The following is a 14966-nucleotide window of genomic DNA, read 5'->3' on the forward strand; positions in this document are numbered from 1 at the left end:
ACATATTAGATCCAGAACGTCCAGTTTTAGTACATTGACTTATGCGTAACATCCATTGGTGGTCCATATTACATTCGGCAATGGATATCCACATTCTGAACTTGAGTGGACGGTCCATTGGATGTCCATATTACGTTCAGAAGTGAATATCCATTTTCTGGACTTCAGTGGATGGTCCATTGGATGTCAATATTTAATCCACGAATGAAACGTCCACGGAGCTACATGATCTGGATAAAAAAGGGACGTACGGAAAACAACATTCAATTGTTAGTGACGGCACATGCGCAGATCCTTGCACAGTGCACTCTCAGCAGGTTTGAATTCAGTGGTTGAGAAGCGTAGAAATTTCAGTGATACCTGTATTAATACTTTTAGTTCTGTGTTGGATTGAAGAAGGAAGAGAGAATAGGAACTGCGAAAAAGGTAAGATATGATGAGTAATTTGTTTATATAGATTTATTCCGGTGCACCATTTATTATACAACTGAAAGTTTTTGTGTATGTGGACAAAAGTAACTCATTATCAATTATAGGCTGGGGTAACGTAGATGGGCACATGGGAATTGGTAATATATATATCAGTGAATTCAGATGGTGAAGGGTGTAATAACACCCTCATATAAGATACTAGTGGGGTTCGTTCCTTCTGTACCAAAGCTCAGGACTGAATTCGACATTACTCAAGAAGACGGTTCGGATATAGTATACGTAATTCGCGTCAGTTCCCGAAGGAGCTGGACGCTCATACTTTTAGGGATTATTCATACCAAATTTTGACAGATTTCTTACATTCCCAGGTTAGATTAGAGTTTTGTATTTCTTTTAGCCGAGCATGCACAAAATGAGGAGCTCCATTACTACTTGCAGACTGACTTCAGGAGGTCTTAGTATGGGTTAACTACTGTATCGCCGGACCAATTTTAGAAAATTTACCAGATAAATTGGAGAGTTTCTTTTGGTTCGTGAGTAAAAGTAAGTTGAGGGTGATAGCTACCAAAATACTTGTCGTTAGTTATTTTTGATATTGTAAGCTACACTATATATATGGGGGGCGGAAGGGGAAGGTTGTAGATTACTGGTCCCCCATGCAGATTAGTAGCTGGGTATGTTTCTTTCTGTACTAAAGAGTATACATTTAACTTATACAGTATTGCCGAGCGAGCGTTAGCGAGTGAAGGCGGGTTAGAGCCCCGCAGGGCACGTTGTTTTCTGTTTTTATTACTGCTCAATGGGAAGGGGGACCAGTAATCTAGAACCTTGCCGGGCGGAAGGGACTATTTGGCGGTATATTTATATTTGTTATGATTTTTGGGAAAGGCAGTGCGTAAATGACAAGGTTGTGTCATATCGTGATTGAGTTTTATGAAGTTATACAAAAATGAGTGTCAGTTGTCGAAATTGTGTGAAAGGCATGGTCTACTAAACAGGCAAAAAGTTTATTGTGACTAGTGTAAACAAATTGAAGCTACAAAAAAGAAGAGGAACATTTAACCAAACCTAATCGAGTATAATCTAATTTAGTACATTTTGGTACTTTTTTGGATTGCATGTAATACCTCTCCCAAAGCTGTGCAACACATAAGGCGTGCATTTTATGAAATGAACTGTTAGATGAAATTGTTTTTCCACCATCCTCGTTTATGCGTATACTCATCGCCGCTGACGCGCCTGCTCCCTACGGACGCTGTTTCTGCTCTCCTGTTTTGACTCGGTTAGATGGCATTCGTGCTTTTTACTGGCCACGTAGTACAAATTAGTCAGTGTTTTATGGACTAGCTTTTATGCCATACGTTCACATCGTATTTCGAACATTAATCATTATCAAGTGAGCCAGGGCCAATATCTAGTATTTTGGGTGAGAAACTAAATAATATTCCTTTTCTTATTTTCGTATTCTGGCAATACAGCAGTAATACCATAAGTATAAATACATTGCGGATGTGAGCTCCTCCGTGGCTAAGCAGTTGGCGTGCAAGACCCGAGTTCGATTACCGGCGAGAGCTCAGGTGGTTCGGATTCCACGTTAATCAGTAAGTTTACGTCTTATATACCCTTTTCCGTATAGATTTTTTATCGTGTATTTAAGTATCAGCGCTTTGCCAAGAAACAGAAATGTCAGTTAATAAATGAACGTAAAAGGTCTATAGCATCATTTTTTTTGGATCATAATAGTAAAGTTTATTATTTACAGTATCCTTTATATTTATTAAGTTGAAATAATTACTAGCAAATGCTAGCAGCAGGCCCGTATCCAGGGGGGCCGCCCCCCCCTAAATTTTTGCTGGCCCTCTTTAAAAATTTTACGATACGCTTAGATATGAACTATAATATGGTGATGAACTATAATATGGTTGGATCAGGCCCCCCTAACTTCAGCCGGCCCCCCCTAAATTTTTGGGCTGGCTACCGGCCTGGCTAGCAGTGATATTTTTTTCTTCGTCACATCTGCCACAGGTGGATAGAAGAAATGTCATTGGTTAAAGATTTTAGCTCTCAGATTTCTAGAAGCTGGGAGTAGGAGATGTAGAAGCGTCTTTTCTTCGAATATCTGGGTTAGATTAACACGTACAATGTAACTATAGAAATTTTAAGTTTTAAAGTTTCGGCGTAAAAGGTATATCGACCAGATGAGGTTGAGTGGAAATTAGTCGCAATTCGGCGTGTAAGTGAAGACGGATAGTGTAATGACATCTATGCGTATTGATATCTTGCGAAACTTCATAAATACGTCCATATATTATTTAGTAACTTTATTATATTATATATTTCCAATAACGAGGAAGATTTAGTAAGGAAAAAGTAATACAGGTTAACACATCCTATGTTTTTTTTTTCATTATTTCGGTATTTTCCAGTTTTTTTTTTTTTGTACTTTATTTTCATTCGAATTAAGTACTTTCTTCCTACTTTGTTTTCGTGTGAGAGGAAATTTTTATCTCCTTGTATACTTCATGGCGTTTGTCATGGTTCCTTCGGGGCAGAGCGGTGTGATGTGGAGGGACATGTGTGTGAGCTCACAGGAAGAAAGTTTAACGTTATTTTCCATTACCAATGGACTTGTACTAATAACTATCCGATTTAATTTTAAGCTTTCCTCCGGACATGTAATTTATTCCTATTTACTTAGTTCACCTTTTGATTAGAGTAATTTCTATTATTTAAATTTTCTTAAACTGGATTTTTTTTTAATTTTCCTTTTTATTATCTTTGCTTATTAACCAACTTTTGGTGGTAACGAAGTTTGTTTGTTATATAGAATTTGTTTGTAAATTCCAATTCTGAAGGTCGTCTAGCGGAGACGAAATAACTAAGACGCAGTTAATAAGGGGGAACTTTCTAACGGTGGTCCTCCTTCGTATATCTGCTTGGTCACAGACTTATAGCTGGTTTGAGGATAGTATAATCGGTCTGTATTGAGAGGACCATACGTTTTTAGGGTCTATGGCTAATTGTTTCGGTTTAAGTCAACAAATGGTTGTAAGTTTTGTAAGTCCATAGCACACCATCTCCAAAATTAAATGGCATTTGCGGTACTGTCGTAGTAGAAATGCAGTGTTAGGTTCATACGTGTATCATGTTACCAGAGACACGAGTCTGAAATATAAAAAATTGTCAAAAAAATTGCATCATCAATTTGGTTTTAGTCTTAATATTTAAAGATTTGGTTTTAGTCTTAATATTTAAAGGCTAAATTGTAAGCTATAATGGACGTAGTTAAAATTGTAATTGATTTCATAATTTCTTCTAAGACAGTTAATGATTTTTTTTTATCCAGGATAACACAGAAATAAAATTTACTTGAAAGAAAAGGGTCGGGTTGAAAATGGGCTGTAGTGTAATAATTTGACGTGCAATGACTCAAATATGTTTATCCCCCCTTTTTTTTAAAAAAAAAAAAGGAGTACAATTTTTATGTTGCACGTTTAATGTGCAATAAATATATTTTCGTAGTGAATCGGCTCAATGTTAGATAGATAACATTTTTGAAGTCGATTACAAATATCTACCTTATAACATTTTTCCTTTCAATTACACATAATATATCATGTCTTGCTCGACGGTGAGTAATTGAACTGTATTGTATGGTAGGCTACATTCCTAATACTTTAGATTTTAGTATATCGTATACGCCTGTGTAATATCCTCATTTTTATCAGCAACTTACGCTAGAGCTCAAAAGAAGAGTCTTTTTTTTTCCTGTGGGCCCTACTTTCCTTGGTAAGGCCGCTCAAAGAGCTCAATTTTGAATTTTATTTTTGGTTTATAGGCAACTTTCGAAAAACGAAGGACCAGGAAAGGATGTGGGGTATTGGAAAGAAGTAGGATAAAGCTTATTCATAAATCAACATCTCGTTACTTTGTCATTCAGGACTCAGATAAATGTTTGTAGTTAGCATGTCTATTTTGACCTAATGGTCCAGTTTTACTGCAAGCCTGTATCTGCGCACTGCATAACAGAAAAGCAGAATGTTACCTTATGAACAGCTCGTATTCGACTTCTTTCCAATATCCTATTTCCTTTCCTGGCAAATTGTTCATCGAAAGTTGCCTAAAAGCCAATGTAAAATTCAAATTTGGACCCTTAGAAGGACTCTTCCAATGAAAGGAGGTCCCACAGGAAAAAACGCAAGATAATTTATTTTGTCTCCTTTTGACTTCTAGAAGTTCCTGTAGAGCTTGTCCACGATTTTTATAATACCATATATATATATATATATATATATATATATATATATATATATATATATAGGGTGGGTGGGTGTTGTTCAAGTAGTTTCTGCAATTTCACATCGTCATCCTAGGTTGTTACCAGTTTAAAAAGGATGCATAGGTATTTCCTTCACAAATGGTTGAAAAGCAGTAAATAAATAAATAAATAAAATACTGGTTATTTTGTATTTTTTACTATAGTGACGTGATATGTATTAATGCTCTTCTTGCTTTATATATATATATATATATATATATATATATATATATATATATATATATATGTTACCGTTTTTTAACCATTCGTGAATCCAGTGCTTTTGTATTCACTCTATTAGTAACAACGAGGATACCAATGTAAAATCGCCAAAAGTACTTTCGTTTATTTTCTTCATTGCATGTATGTTGAGCTATTATTTTTTTGGTTTATATATCATCATAGCCCACTCTGACTTAGATTACAAACACCTTTCTTCTACGTCTTTGGAAGGCTCCCCTATTGATGAAATTTAATTCTAACACTGGGAAAACACTCGCTTAAAGTAGTAGACAGGATGCAGGCAAGCCTTCGTTGCCCGTGGTTGTGGCTTAAGGTTTGTCGGTTGTCCATTTGAACGAAGTTGTTCGAATAAAACTTTACCTTAGAAGTTCGTATATTCTTTTAGGATGATTATCACGGTTCAGCTTCGAAAAATAGGAGTCACAAATATCATTCTAAACCCTAAGTGTGCAAAGAACTTGAAATCAAAGATTTTATGCATAAATGTCGTACTATAAATTATCCTTTTATTTCTCTACTCATGCTCACATATGTAGCTTTTTCTAACTGGACAATTGCCCAACACTGTGACCTCATTCACATCTGCAGCTCAATTTTTAAAGGTGCTTCATTTTTTCCTTCCATAGTATTACATTCGAGCATCGAAACCTTTAACGAGTCATTTTTTTTTTAATTTTGAGTAGATATATTTTTGGGGGAAGGAGAGAAATTTTGATCTACGGAATGTATCAAAAAGTCGTTCCTACGCTTGGGAGGTGATTCTAGATCAAAATGGGACGAAAATTTAGCATTTTTGCACTGGGTCCTCTTTTGACTCCGGGGAAACTTATTTTTATTTGTGACTTTTACACTAATTTGTCTCAGCACTGAAGGGAAAGGGTATGAGATATTGGAAAGAATTTGGATAGGACCTATGCGTTAGGTAACATCACGGTTTGTCTTGCCAGGTTAGAATTACGAAAGCGCATGTAAATAGATCTAGACACGATGTCTTTGAGGTTTTTGTTCTCCTGTTGATCTCTAGAATTTCGCCTCAAGCGTTGTAAACAACCTTCTAATTCAACCTGTGTAAATAAAACTTACATTTTCGAAAAATAAAATAAGCTTGGACGTATAAGTATTAAAAATATTCTACTACAGCTTTTTAATTAAAAGTAGTGTTACAGAATAACGATATGTGCACATATAAGTGTATTGTATATAAAAATCGAAAGTTACATAAATTTCAATACTTTTAATTCTATTTTAAATTTCCTTATTTAATACAGACAGCTAAGACAAGGCTCGTAGCAAGCTGAGAAAGGCTGAGTACACCTCAGATCTGAACACAGACGATGAAGGGCGTTTACGTAAACGAAAGGAACAAAGGCCTTTAACACCAGAAGTTAACAGTGAAACTTCGGATGACGAAGTGAATTCTATGATCGAAATGCTACCTACACCACCTAAAGTAACTAAATCTATTAGGAAGCAAGATGTTGGCGTTAGTTCCGTGTGCCTTGCTTCTGCTGAAGATAAGGAACAAAGTAAGTATCTCATTTAAATGAGCTATATTAGACAAGCTTCGCTAACACTTCCATGTGATAAGTCGCGTTGCACGCACATTGCACCTATTTAGGCATATGCATTGGTCGGGAAATGCAAAACTAGCTGAACTGAATTTGATGGATTTAATTCGGCACTTTATTTTGTTAGAAACTATTAGAAGTTCCAAAGTTCGAATAGATTTTAATCCCGTTTTACTTTCCAACTTAGTTAAATCTATTATTAAAACATATGAAGCTCAAGAAATAATGAATAAGTTCTGTGCATAATTTTGTGCTTCGTGAGGATCCATGCGAAAGAGAATATTAAAGTTTTATATAATTTGTATTACTTTCAAAATTGTATAGGGTTACAGGAGTACAAGTAGTTATACTTTAGACTGGAAGTTTATTAGCTGTTAGACATATTTCGACAGTTCAATGCAGCAACCTCGTAGATTAACAGTACAGGATTTAGTAAAAATATCTATTCAGTATTAGTTGCTAACTCTGTTGAAACTGCCCCTTTTCTGCGTCGATTTGTAGCTCTGAAGGCGAATTCAGATCTTTTTTTTTTTTTCATTACAGAAAAGGAATGAAATGCTATGGTTCATATCTTGCTAAAACCTTATAGTTATATGCTTTTGCTCACAAATGATAAAGCTAAAAAGGCAAAATATCTTGATTTCGCCAAAAGTCGACATATCTGCTTATGCCTTTCTGGAGAAAAGTGCAATAATGTATTTATAATTACAACTGTGTGTTTGAGATACTGAGTTTGGGCAATTACTTGGTTTGAAGCAGAAATCGTCTGCTATCTTGATGCATTCAAATCAGACTTTTCATAAAAATTTGAAACTTGTAAAAAGTATAAAAATTTCGACATATAGTATAGGTGTTCGGATCCCGAATCTATCCTTCTGTTGGAGATTATTAGAGTTCTCTTTAGTTTTCCAATGAATGAAGGGATAATGATTCTGCAAAGACTCAGTAATTTCTTAGGGCTCAATATTTTCGTAATTTTATTTCAGTTTTCAAAGTTTTCTTATTAGTTGAAAGCTCTTTCAGGTTAACCGAACAGGCAGCAGTAGAGAAAAAGAGAACAATAAACTCCCGATTATTCGCGGAATTAGGTGGCAGAGGCACCGCGAATAGCTGAAAATGACAGACAATACTTGTTCGTAAAATAAAAATTGTCCTAGCTTAAAAAACTTATTGTATTTGGTCTAGGAATTAATTCGTGCGGGTGGACAAGAGATGGCGCAACGAACGGAGCGTCCCACAATTCCGTGTATCCACACATGTGTTGCAAACCCCTGTCATCGCGTATCGTTCGTAGTATAGGGCAGTGGATTAAAGCGTCAACAACACCAGTTTGTAGTTAAGTGAACATGGCGCAATTTATGCCTGATAAAGTGTTTTTGCGGGGTGTCCTGCTGCATTACTTTAACATGCAGAAAAGTGCGACTGAAAGTCATCGTATTTTGGTGGAAGTGTATGGTGACCATGCTCTAGCTGAGCGAACGTGTCAGAAGTGGTTTGCACGGTTTAGAAGTGGTGATTTCGGCTTGGCAGACCAAGAGCGAGCTGGACAGCCAAAAAAAATTTCAAGACGAAGAATTGACAGCATTGCTCGAGCAGGATTCGTGTCAAACGCAGGAACAACTTGCAGCAGCATTAGGCGTTGATCAAACAACAGTCTCCAAACGCTTGAAAGCCATGGGAATGATTCAAAAGATGTCACATTGGGTTCCACATGAATTGAAATACAGAGACGTTGAAAGACGAAAAACCATTTGCGAATTGCTGCTTCAACGACAGAGCAGAAAGGGGTTTCTGCATCGAATTATTACGGGTGATGAGAAGTGGATCCATTACGAGAACCCTAAACGGAAAAAGGCCTGGGTGAAACCAGGTGAACCAGGTCCATCACAACCAAAACGAGATATTCACTGTGCAAAGGTTATGCTGTGCATATGGTGGGATATGAAAGGTGTGGTGTACTATGAGCTGCTGCAACCGGGTGAAACTATGAATGGAGAACGTTATCGATGATAATGCGTTTGAAGCAAGCTCTGGCCAGAACACGACCAGAATGGGAGAACAGACATGATAAACTTATTGTTCAACATGATAACGCTCGCCCTCATGTCGCAAAACCGGTCAAAACCTATTTAGAAAATGTCGGATGGGAATTTTACCCCACCCGCCGTATTCACCAGACGTTGCTCCTTCGGACTACTACTTGTTCGATTGCATGAACAACGATTTGATTGGACAGCGGTTTACTTCTTCAGAAGATATCGAAACATGGGTCTCTGACTGGATCGCTTCCAAGGATGAGGACTTCTTTCGCCACGGAATCCGTACATTGCCTGACAGATGGGCGAAAGTGGTGGCTAGCGATGGACAATATTTTTCTTAAGGTATTTATGTATTTTGTGTTTGTACTACAGCTTCAATGTGTGCGTACCAACCGCACGAATTAATTCCTAGACCAAATATTGTACGTAAAACGTAAGAAAAAGCGTGCAAATATGTATACAGAACTAAAAATATTTGTACCGGTATTGTTCAGTACAACGTAAAACAATCAACGAAAAAGTGTATATTTACAGTGAAGCCAAGGTACGATACTGTAAGTTAATTTATAATCTATATTTAAACAGTCTCGTTCTGTATGACTCGTGCAGTAGCTTTATTGAGTTAACTTTTTTCCGGGAGACGCCAGCGTATAATCGGGAGTATGCTGTAGTTTATTGAAGAATGCTATAATCTGCTGTTGCTGTTAGCTCACCATTCACTTTCTCAGTTTGTTTGCATGTAGTAAAACCCAATTGGAATTGGCTGAGGTATGATTTTAGTTTTAATGAAAAATGTGTTCAGGTAGGCAGTTTCTTTGTGTAATCAATTATTATTATTATTATTTCCTTTTCCTTCAGAATTTCTTAAATACTTTTGAAATTAAAATTAATTTTAACACTAAATAACAACCGTAACCGTTTATAGTAAATTTGTTTCCCACATTGCAATGACAAGACTCTCTCCAAGCACTATGTTCCTTTGTGATTTGTGGTGGATGGAGTTAATAAAAAAAGGAAGTCAAAATATGTCTTTCTCAGTGTCATTCTAAGAATGTGAAATGATGATGTCGCGCCATACAATATTTCAAATATAGATTTTTTTCAATTAAAAGTTTTATATTCCATATAGTTTTAGAAAAATAAAGTAATAAATAGACTATGCTTTATGGTATACATTAGGGATTATATACAAACATAATTAGGAAGATTTCATGTGCTTTGGAGGTTGATTCCTGCAAGGACACTGAACATGTTAGATTAGTGGAAAGCATGCAGTGTTGCACCCAATTGTGATAAGCATCAGAGGGTACTTTTCTGCTTTGCTGGCGTCTCAATTCTCATTTGACAGTAGAAAACTTTGAATCTCTTCTTGGTTTTATATACATTTTTCAGCTTTCTTCCAACTGCAATATCTAATTCTGTAATAGTTTGTCATAACAGAAAAAAGTGTAAGGGCATGCATTTCTTAAAGTGCTTTTCTTCCTTTTTTTTCCGTAATATGATTTCGTAAATTTCCATAATTATTCATCTCAACACATTCTTTCTATTGTCCAGAAGACATGGCTTCCTTTGAAACATGCTATTTTAAGTGCTTAATCTTTCATAATGCTTACGTAAACACATTTTAATAACAATACATTTTGTAATTTGTGGGTCAATTTGGAATTTGTAATTTTAACTTTGTACCTTCGAGTCTCGTTTATATAGTTTAAAGTTAGAAGTTCTCAGGTTCGATCCCCGACCGCGGTCACGTAATTTTTACTCTTTAAAATTAAACATAAAAACTTATTTAACTACAAGCTCATAATTTGATTTTTTTTTAATAATTTTGATCGTTCTGATGTTGATAGTATCTAGAATTAATTTTCCCATTTTCTTGATTTCAGAAAAAAGAAATGTGGAGAACAGCAATAAGAAAGGATTTCTGTCAATCACTTATTGTGTACAGGACCAGATTTCAGTGTTTTGTGCCCATGGGCCCTAGCGAAATAGCTAGATAGTTTTATAGCGAAATAACTAGATAGTTTTATAGCGAAATATCTTACTATTTTTAAATAGCTAGATAGTTTTATGTATTTTCTTTGTATACAAATGTAAAAAATTACAATCTTCTTGAAAATAAATCAAGGAAACTGTTAAGAACTTTAAGACGTAATGACAGGTCACTCAATAAAGTGTATTGTTATCTTATTTCTTTCTTTTTGTTACGACTTCCTTATTTTTATAATGTATACAATTTCAAAGTTAAGTATTTGAAACGTTCTCGGGCATTAAGGGACGTCATGTTTAAGTTATTATTTCTTATGAGTACGATAATATAAAAAAAAAGAGGTTTTGGGGACAATGTTAAAAAGCTAGAAGAAGAAGATTAGCTGTCCAGCCTGTTGTCCATACAAAGGAAAAGAGAGAAGTGATATTTCAAAAACGAATTATGAAACTTCAGGAAATGAAATGAAATCTTTAAGTTTTACGTCCCACGGTTATGCCGGTTAGGCTAAAGGAGACGGTGATGATGAGAGATGAGTGAAATGGTGGAATGAAGAAAGTGGGAGGAAACGGGATAACCCCGAGAAAACCCACGAGCACGGTGTTTGTCTACCACAAAGTCCACACGGCGCGAGCTGGGATCGAACCAGGGACCCCAAGCACCGGAGGTGAACGCTATGAAACTTCAGGCTGAATCGATCGAGGTTTTTACATCAATCACAGAAATGGGAAAGGTGGCGGTAATGAAACGAAAGTGTTACTATGGAGTTTTCAGTTTTCGATATTTCTCTACGCAAATGCAAACAGTGGAAGACGATGCAGGTTTGAAGATGATAAATTAAGATACAAATTCTATTAACTGAAGCGTATGGGCAGAATACTTTACTTTGTTAATTTCATTTTGAGTGCTTATTGTCGGGAAATAAGGAAGCATTATTGTAGTTTTTAATCTAGCTGTAAAGGACATATGCTATTTCATACTTATTTAGATTTTTATTAATAACTACATGATGTAGAATATTTTAATTTTATTGGCACGGTGTAAAACCCACCGACCTTTATTAAAGGAGGAGGATCAGTAATGCATGAATAAATATATGGTATAACCTCAATTAGGAAAAAGAAAAAGATCCATGTAAAATTGAAATTATATTTGCTATTCATACATAATTTTCGAATAGTTTGACCTTTTAGTAGATAAAAGTCGAAACTTTTTTTTTTGTGGTACACAACCAGAATTTTGATTAAACTAAACGTATTCTTAAAAAACGTGACCATAGTAATGTCTCATTGTTTCTTTGTTTGCACATAGAATTTTATAGTGTAAATATTGACGTATGTACTTATTGACTGATGGTAAAAATTGATGGAATAAGGTTTATTTAGATGCCACTTTGATGTGGTAAAATTGTAACGCCTGTTAGAAATAGATTGGTTCTAGATAGCATGGCTTCCGTAGCGGGCTTCGAGTGAAATAGTTCTTCTGTGGCAGTCCTTTAGAACATTCAGTGGAAGTCCATAATTGGTCCGTGTAGGGACCAAAAATAGTCACAATTTGTACGTTCAAGTTCCAATGATATACACATATGGACATCCTCTACATCAGTTTGAAGTCCATAATAGGTCCATTTTAGCTCCGAATGGACGTCCAGGAGATGCATGACAACTGTCCCAAAGTAACATCTTGTGTATATCGAGTGGACGTCGTATGGACCAAAAGAACACGTCCTCTGAACGTCCATTGGGCGTCTGTACGTCCATAATTAGTTCGTTTTGGTACCAGAAATGGACATAATATGTACGTTCTGGACGTCCAGTAGATGCACGGCAACTGTGCCACCTGTACTCTCCCGTGTACATCCACTAGACGTTGTATGGACCAAAACCACACGTCCACTGGACATCCCGTAAATCCATTTTAGCTCCGAATGGACGTCCAGGAGATGCATGGCAACTGTCCCAAAGTAACATCTTGTGTATATCCAGTGGACGTCGTATGGACCAAAAGAACACGTCCTCTGAACGTCCATTGGGCGTCTGTACGTCCATAATTAGTTCGTTTTGGTACCAGAAATGGACATAATATGTACGTTCTGGACGTCCAGTAGATGCACGGCAACTGTGCCACCTGTACTCTCCCGTGTACATCCACTAGATGTTGTATGGACCAAAACCACACGTCCACTGGACATCCCGTAAATCCTTGCCCGGACGTTAAATGGATGTACATTGGACGTCGGTGTGCTGTGTGGGTTAAAGCTTTCAGAAAAGCCAACCCCCAATTATGAGCATCAAATTATCTGCAATTACGACTGACACTGTTCCTTTAAATTAGAACTCATAAGCTCCTACAGTTACTAAAACACCAGACGCTTCAAGTTGTTTCAAATCATCAACAAAGGTATTGAAAAGAAAGCTCTCATTTTTAAAAAATCTAAAACACTGCGATACAATAGTACTAGTTTTAGCATGTCTATATTAGATTTTTATTCTGGTAGAAGGTTACCTAATGCGAAATAAACAGCAGGTAGTTTGTTGTTTCTAGTCCTGGTTCCAAGTGGGTTAGTAACCTTTAAATTACCTATATGCAATTGAATTTGCAAAGTATGTTGCGGAAAGAAGAGGATTCTGTAAATACGATTTACTTTCAAAGTCTATCTAGATTTTTTCAACCTCCTGAAGTATTAATCCGCTTATAACAGGATGAATATTTTCAATAGACAATCACCGTATGATATAAAAGCTTATATTAGCTATAAGTTTTGTAAAACACCATGCTTTAACTTGAATCTTTCTCCCATTAACAGAAGAAAGAGGTACATGTTGTGAACATCTGATGATTCAATATTTCGAACTTCTTCTTCAGTTGAAGTTAGTGCAATCAGCAGTGGCACAACGTCCCAAGTATATCAGCCTTAAAAGAACCATTTCTACAAAAAAAAAAAAAAAAAAAAAAAAGAACAATTACAGGAGTGGTGCACGAAACCTTATTCGCAAATACTAAATTAACGTTCAATTCATGTACACATTTAACCGGCTCGGAAGAAATGAAATGTATGCATAAAAATCTATTTACTGTTTTTAAAAATCTGCAGTTGATCCGACCGGGGGTTACATTTGCTGTTTATACACAAAAGTATATTACGATGTTAAACGCGTTTCGGTATTACATTTTAGGTATAAGATTTGTTTCTTTCGAACTGGTTACATATACGACAAGAATAAGGAAAATATGAAGATACTGTGCAGTAAATGATACCGTGACAATACTCTTCAGTGTGCAAACTTAGTGGTGAGACTTGAAGAAATGTGGAAAAACTGGAGCTTTTCCCACATGTTTTCTTTACTTAAAAAAACCTGAGCAGAACATTTCCATAGACTTAGGAAATGACCATACAAAAGTTTTCAACTTTTTTCGCATAAGCATTAAATCTTTTGGCAAGCTGAATGCCCATCACTAGTTAGAATAACTCTTTTCTCTGAGCAGCAGCACTCCCTATACGTTGCCGTTCCGAAGTTTGACATACGGTGGTCAACGCTGTGAATTTCAACAGCGATCGTTACATATTTTACAGTGTGCGTTATTCATGTCTTTTCTTTTCGCAGAAAAGAAATTTACGTTGCGAAGACTAGATTTTAGACTAAATTATCCCTGAATATTAACACAATTCCCTGACTTTTGCAGAAATTTTAAATTCCCTGACTTTTCCAGGTTTACCAGGTTTTCCATGTCGCTCGGCAACCTGATTATGAATAAGTTGGAAGCTACAGGATTGTAAAAACACAAACTAGCCATATAATTTTATTATTCAAAAATAGCTACATCAGAGAATCATTTACCATACCAAAATCCGAAAACACTTTTAATGAACATTCTCCACTCACGCTTTCTTCCTGCCAGTTTCTCATGGGAAAATTGATCAATAAACTCAGCAAGGTGTATGTTTCCGAAGATCTTACCTATCGAACTCGCGCTGAGTGACGAGATTAAAGTTTAAGCCGTAGCCCACTAGCTAGCGGCGTCATGTGTCAGGCCTGCCTGGACTCCATCTTGCGCTAAATTCTTCCTTAAACTTACGTTGGTCGTGCCTTGGGTTTTCTCGGGCTACACCCATTTCCTTCCACTTTATCATTCCATCATTTCTTTCGTGATCTTTCATCGTCTCCTGTAGCCTAGCCAACACAACTGTGGGACATTAAACTTAAAATTTCATTTAACCTACACTGATTTATACATCTGGTACGTGCGTTTAGTTTGCTTTAATTGTATTTTAACATGAAGAAGCCCAATTGGAAGTGGGCGAAATATAGTTTTAATTATATCTTCAACTTGTCGAGGTACTCACTTATTCTTTTTCTTAAAAATGTAAACACATTCAA

The 14966-nt window shown here is 36.1% G+C and overlaps 1 long non-coding RNA gene across 1 annotated transcript; it reads left to right on the top strand.

Moving 5' to 3' along the window:
* The first annotated feature begins 308 nt into the window (after positions 1-308).
* Positions 309-10769, top strand: LOC145670739 (uncharacterized). Its single transcript, XR_014128406.1, has 3 exons — positions 309-426; positions 6262-6519; positions 10487-10769. It is a non-coding gene; the product is annotated as an uncharacterized LOC145670739 (long non-coding RNA).
* Positions 10770-14966: the final 4197 nt, after the last annotated feature.

This window comes from Thermobia domestica, chromosome 14 (genome assembly GCF_964235325.1).
Source record: "Thermobia domestica chromosome 14, izTheDome1.hap1.1, whole genome shotgun sequence".
Taxonomy (NCBI): domain Eukaryota; kingdom Metazoa; phylum Arthropoda; class Insecta; order Zygentoma; family Lepismatidae; genus Thermobia; species Thermobia domestica.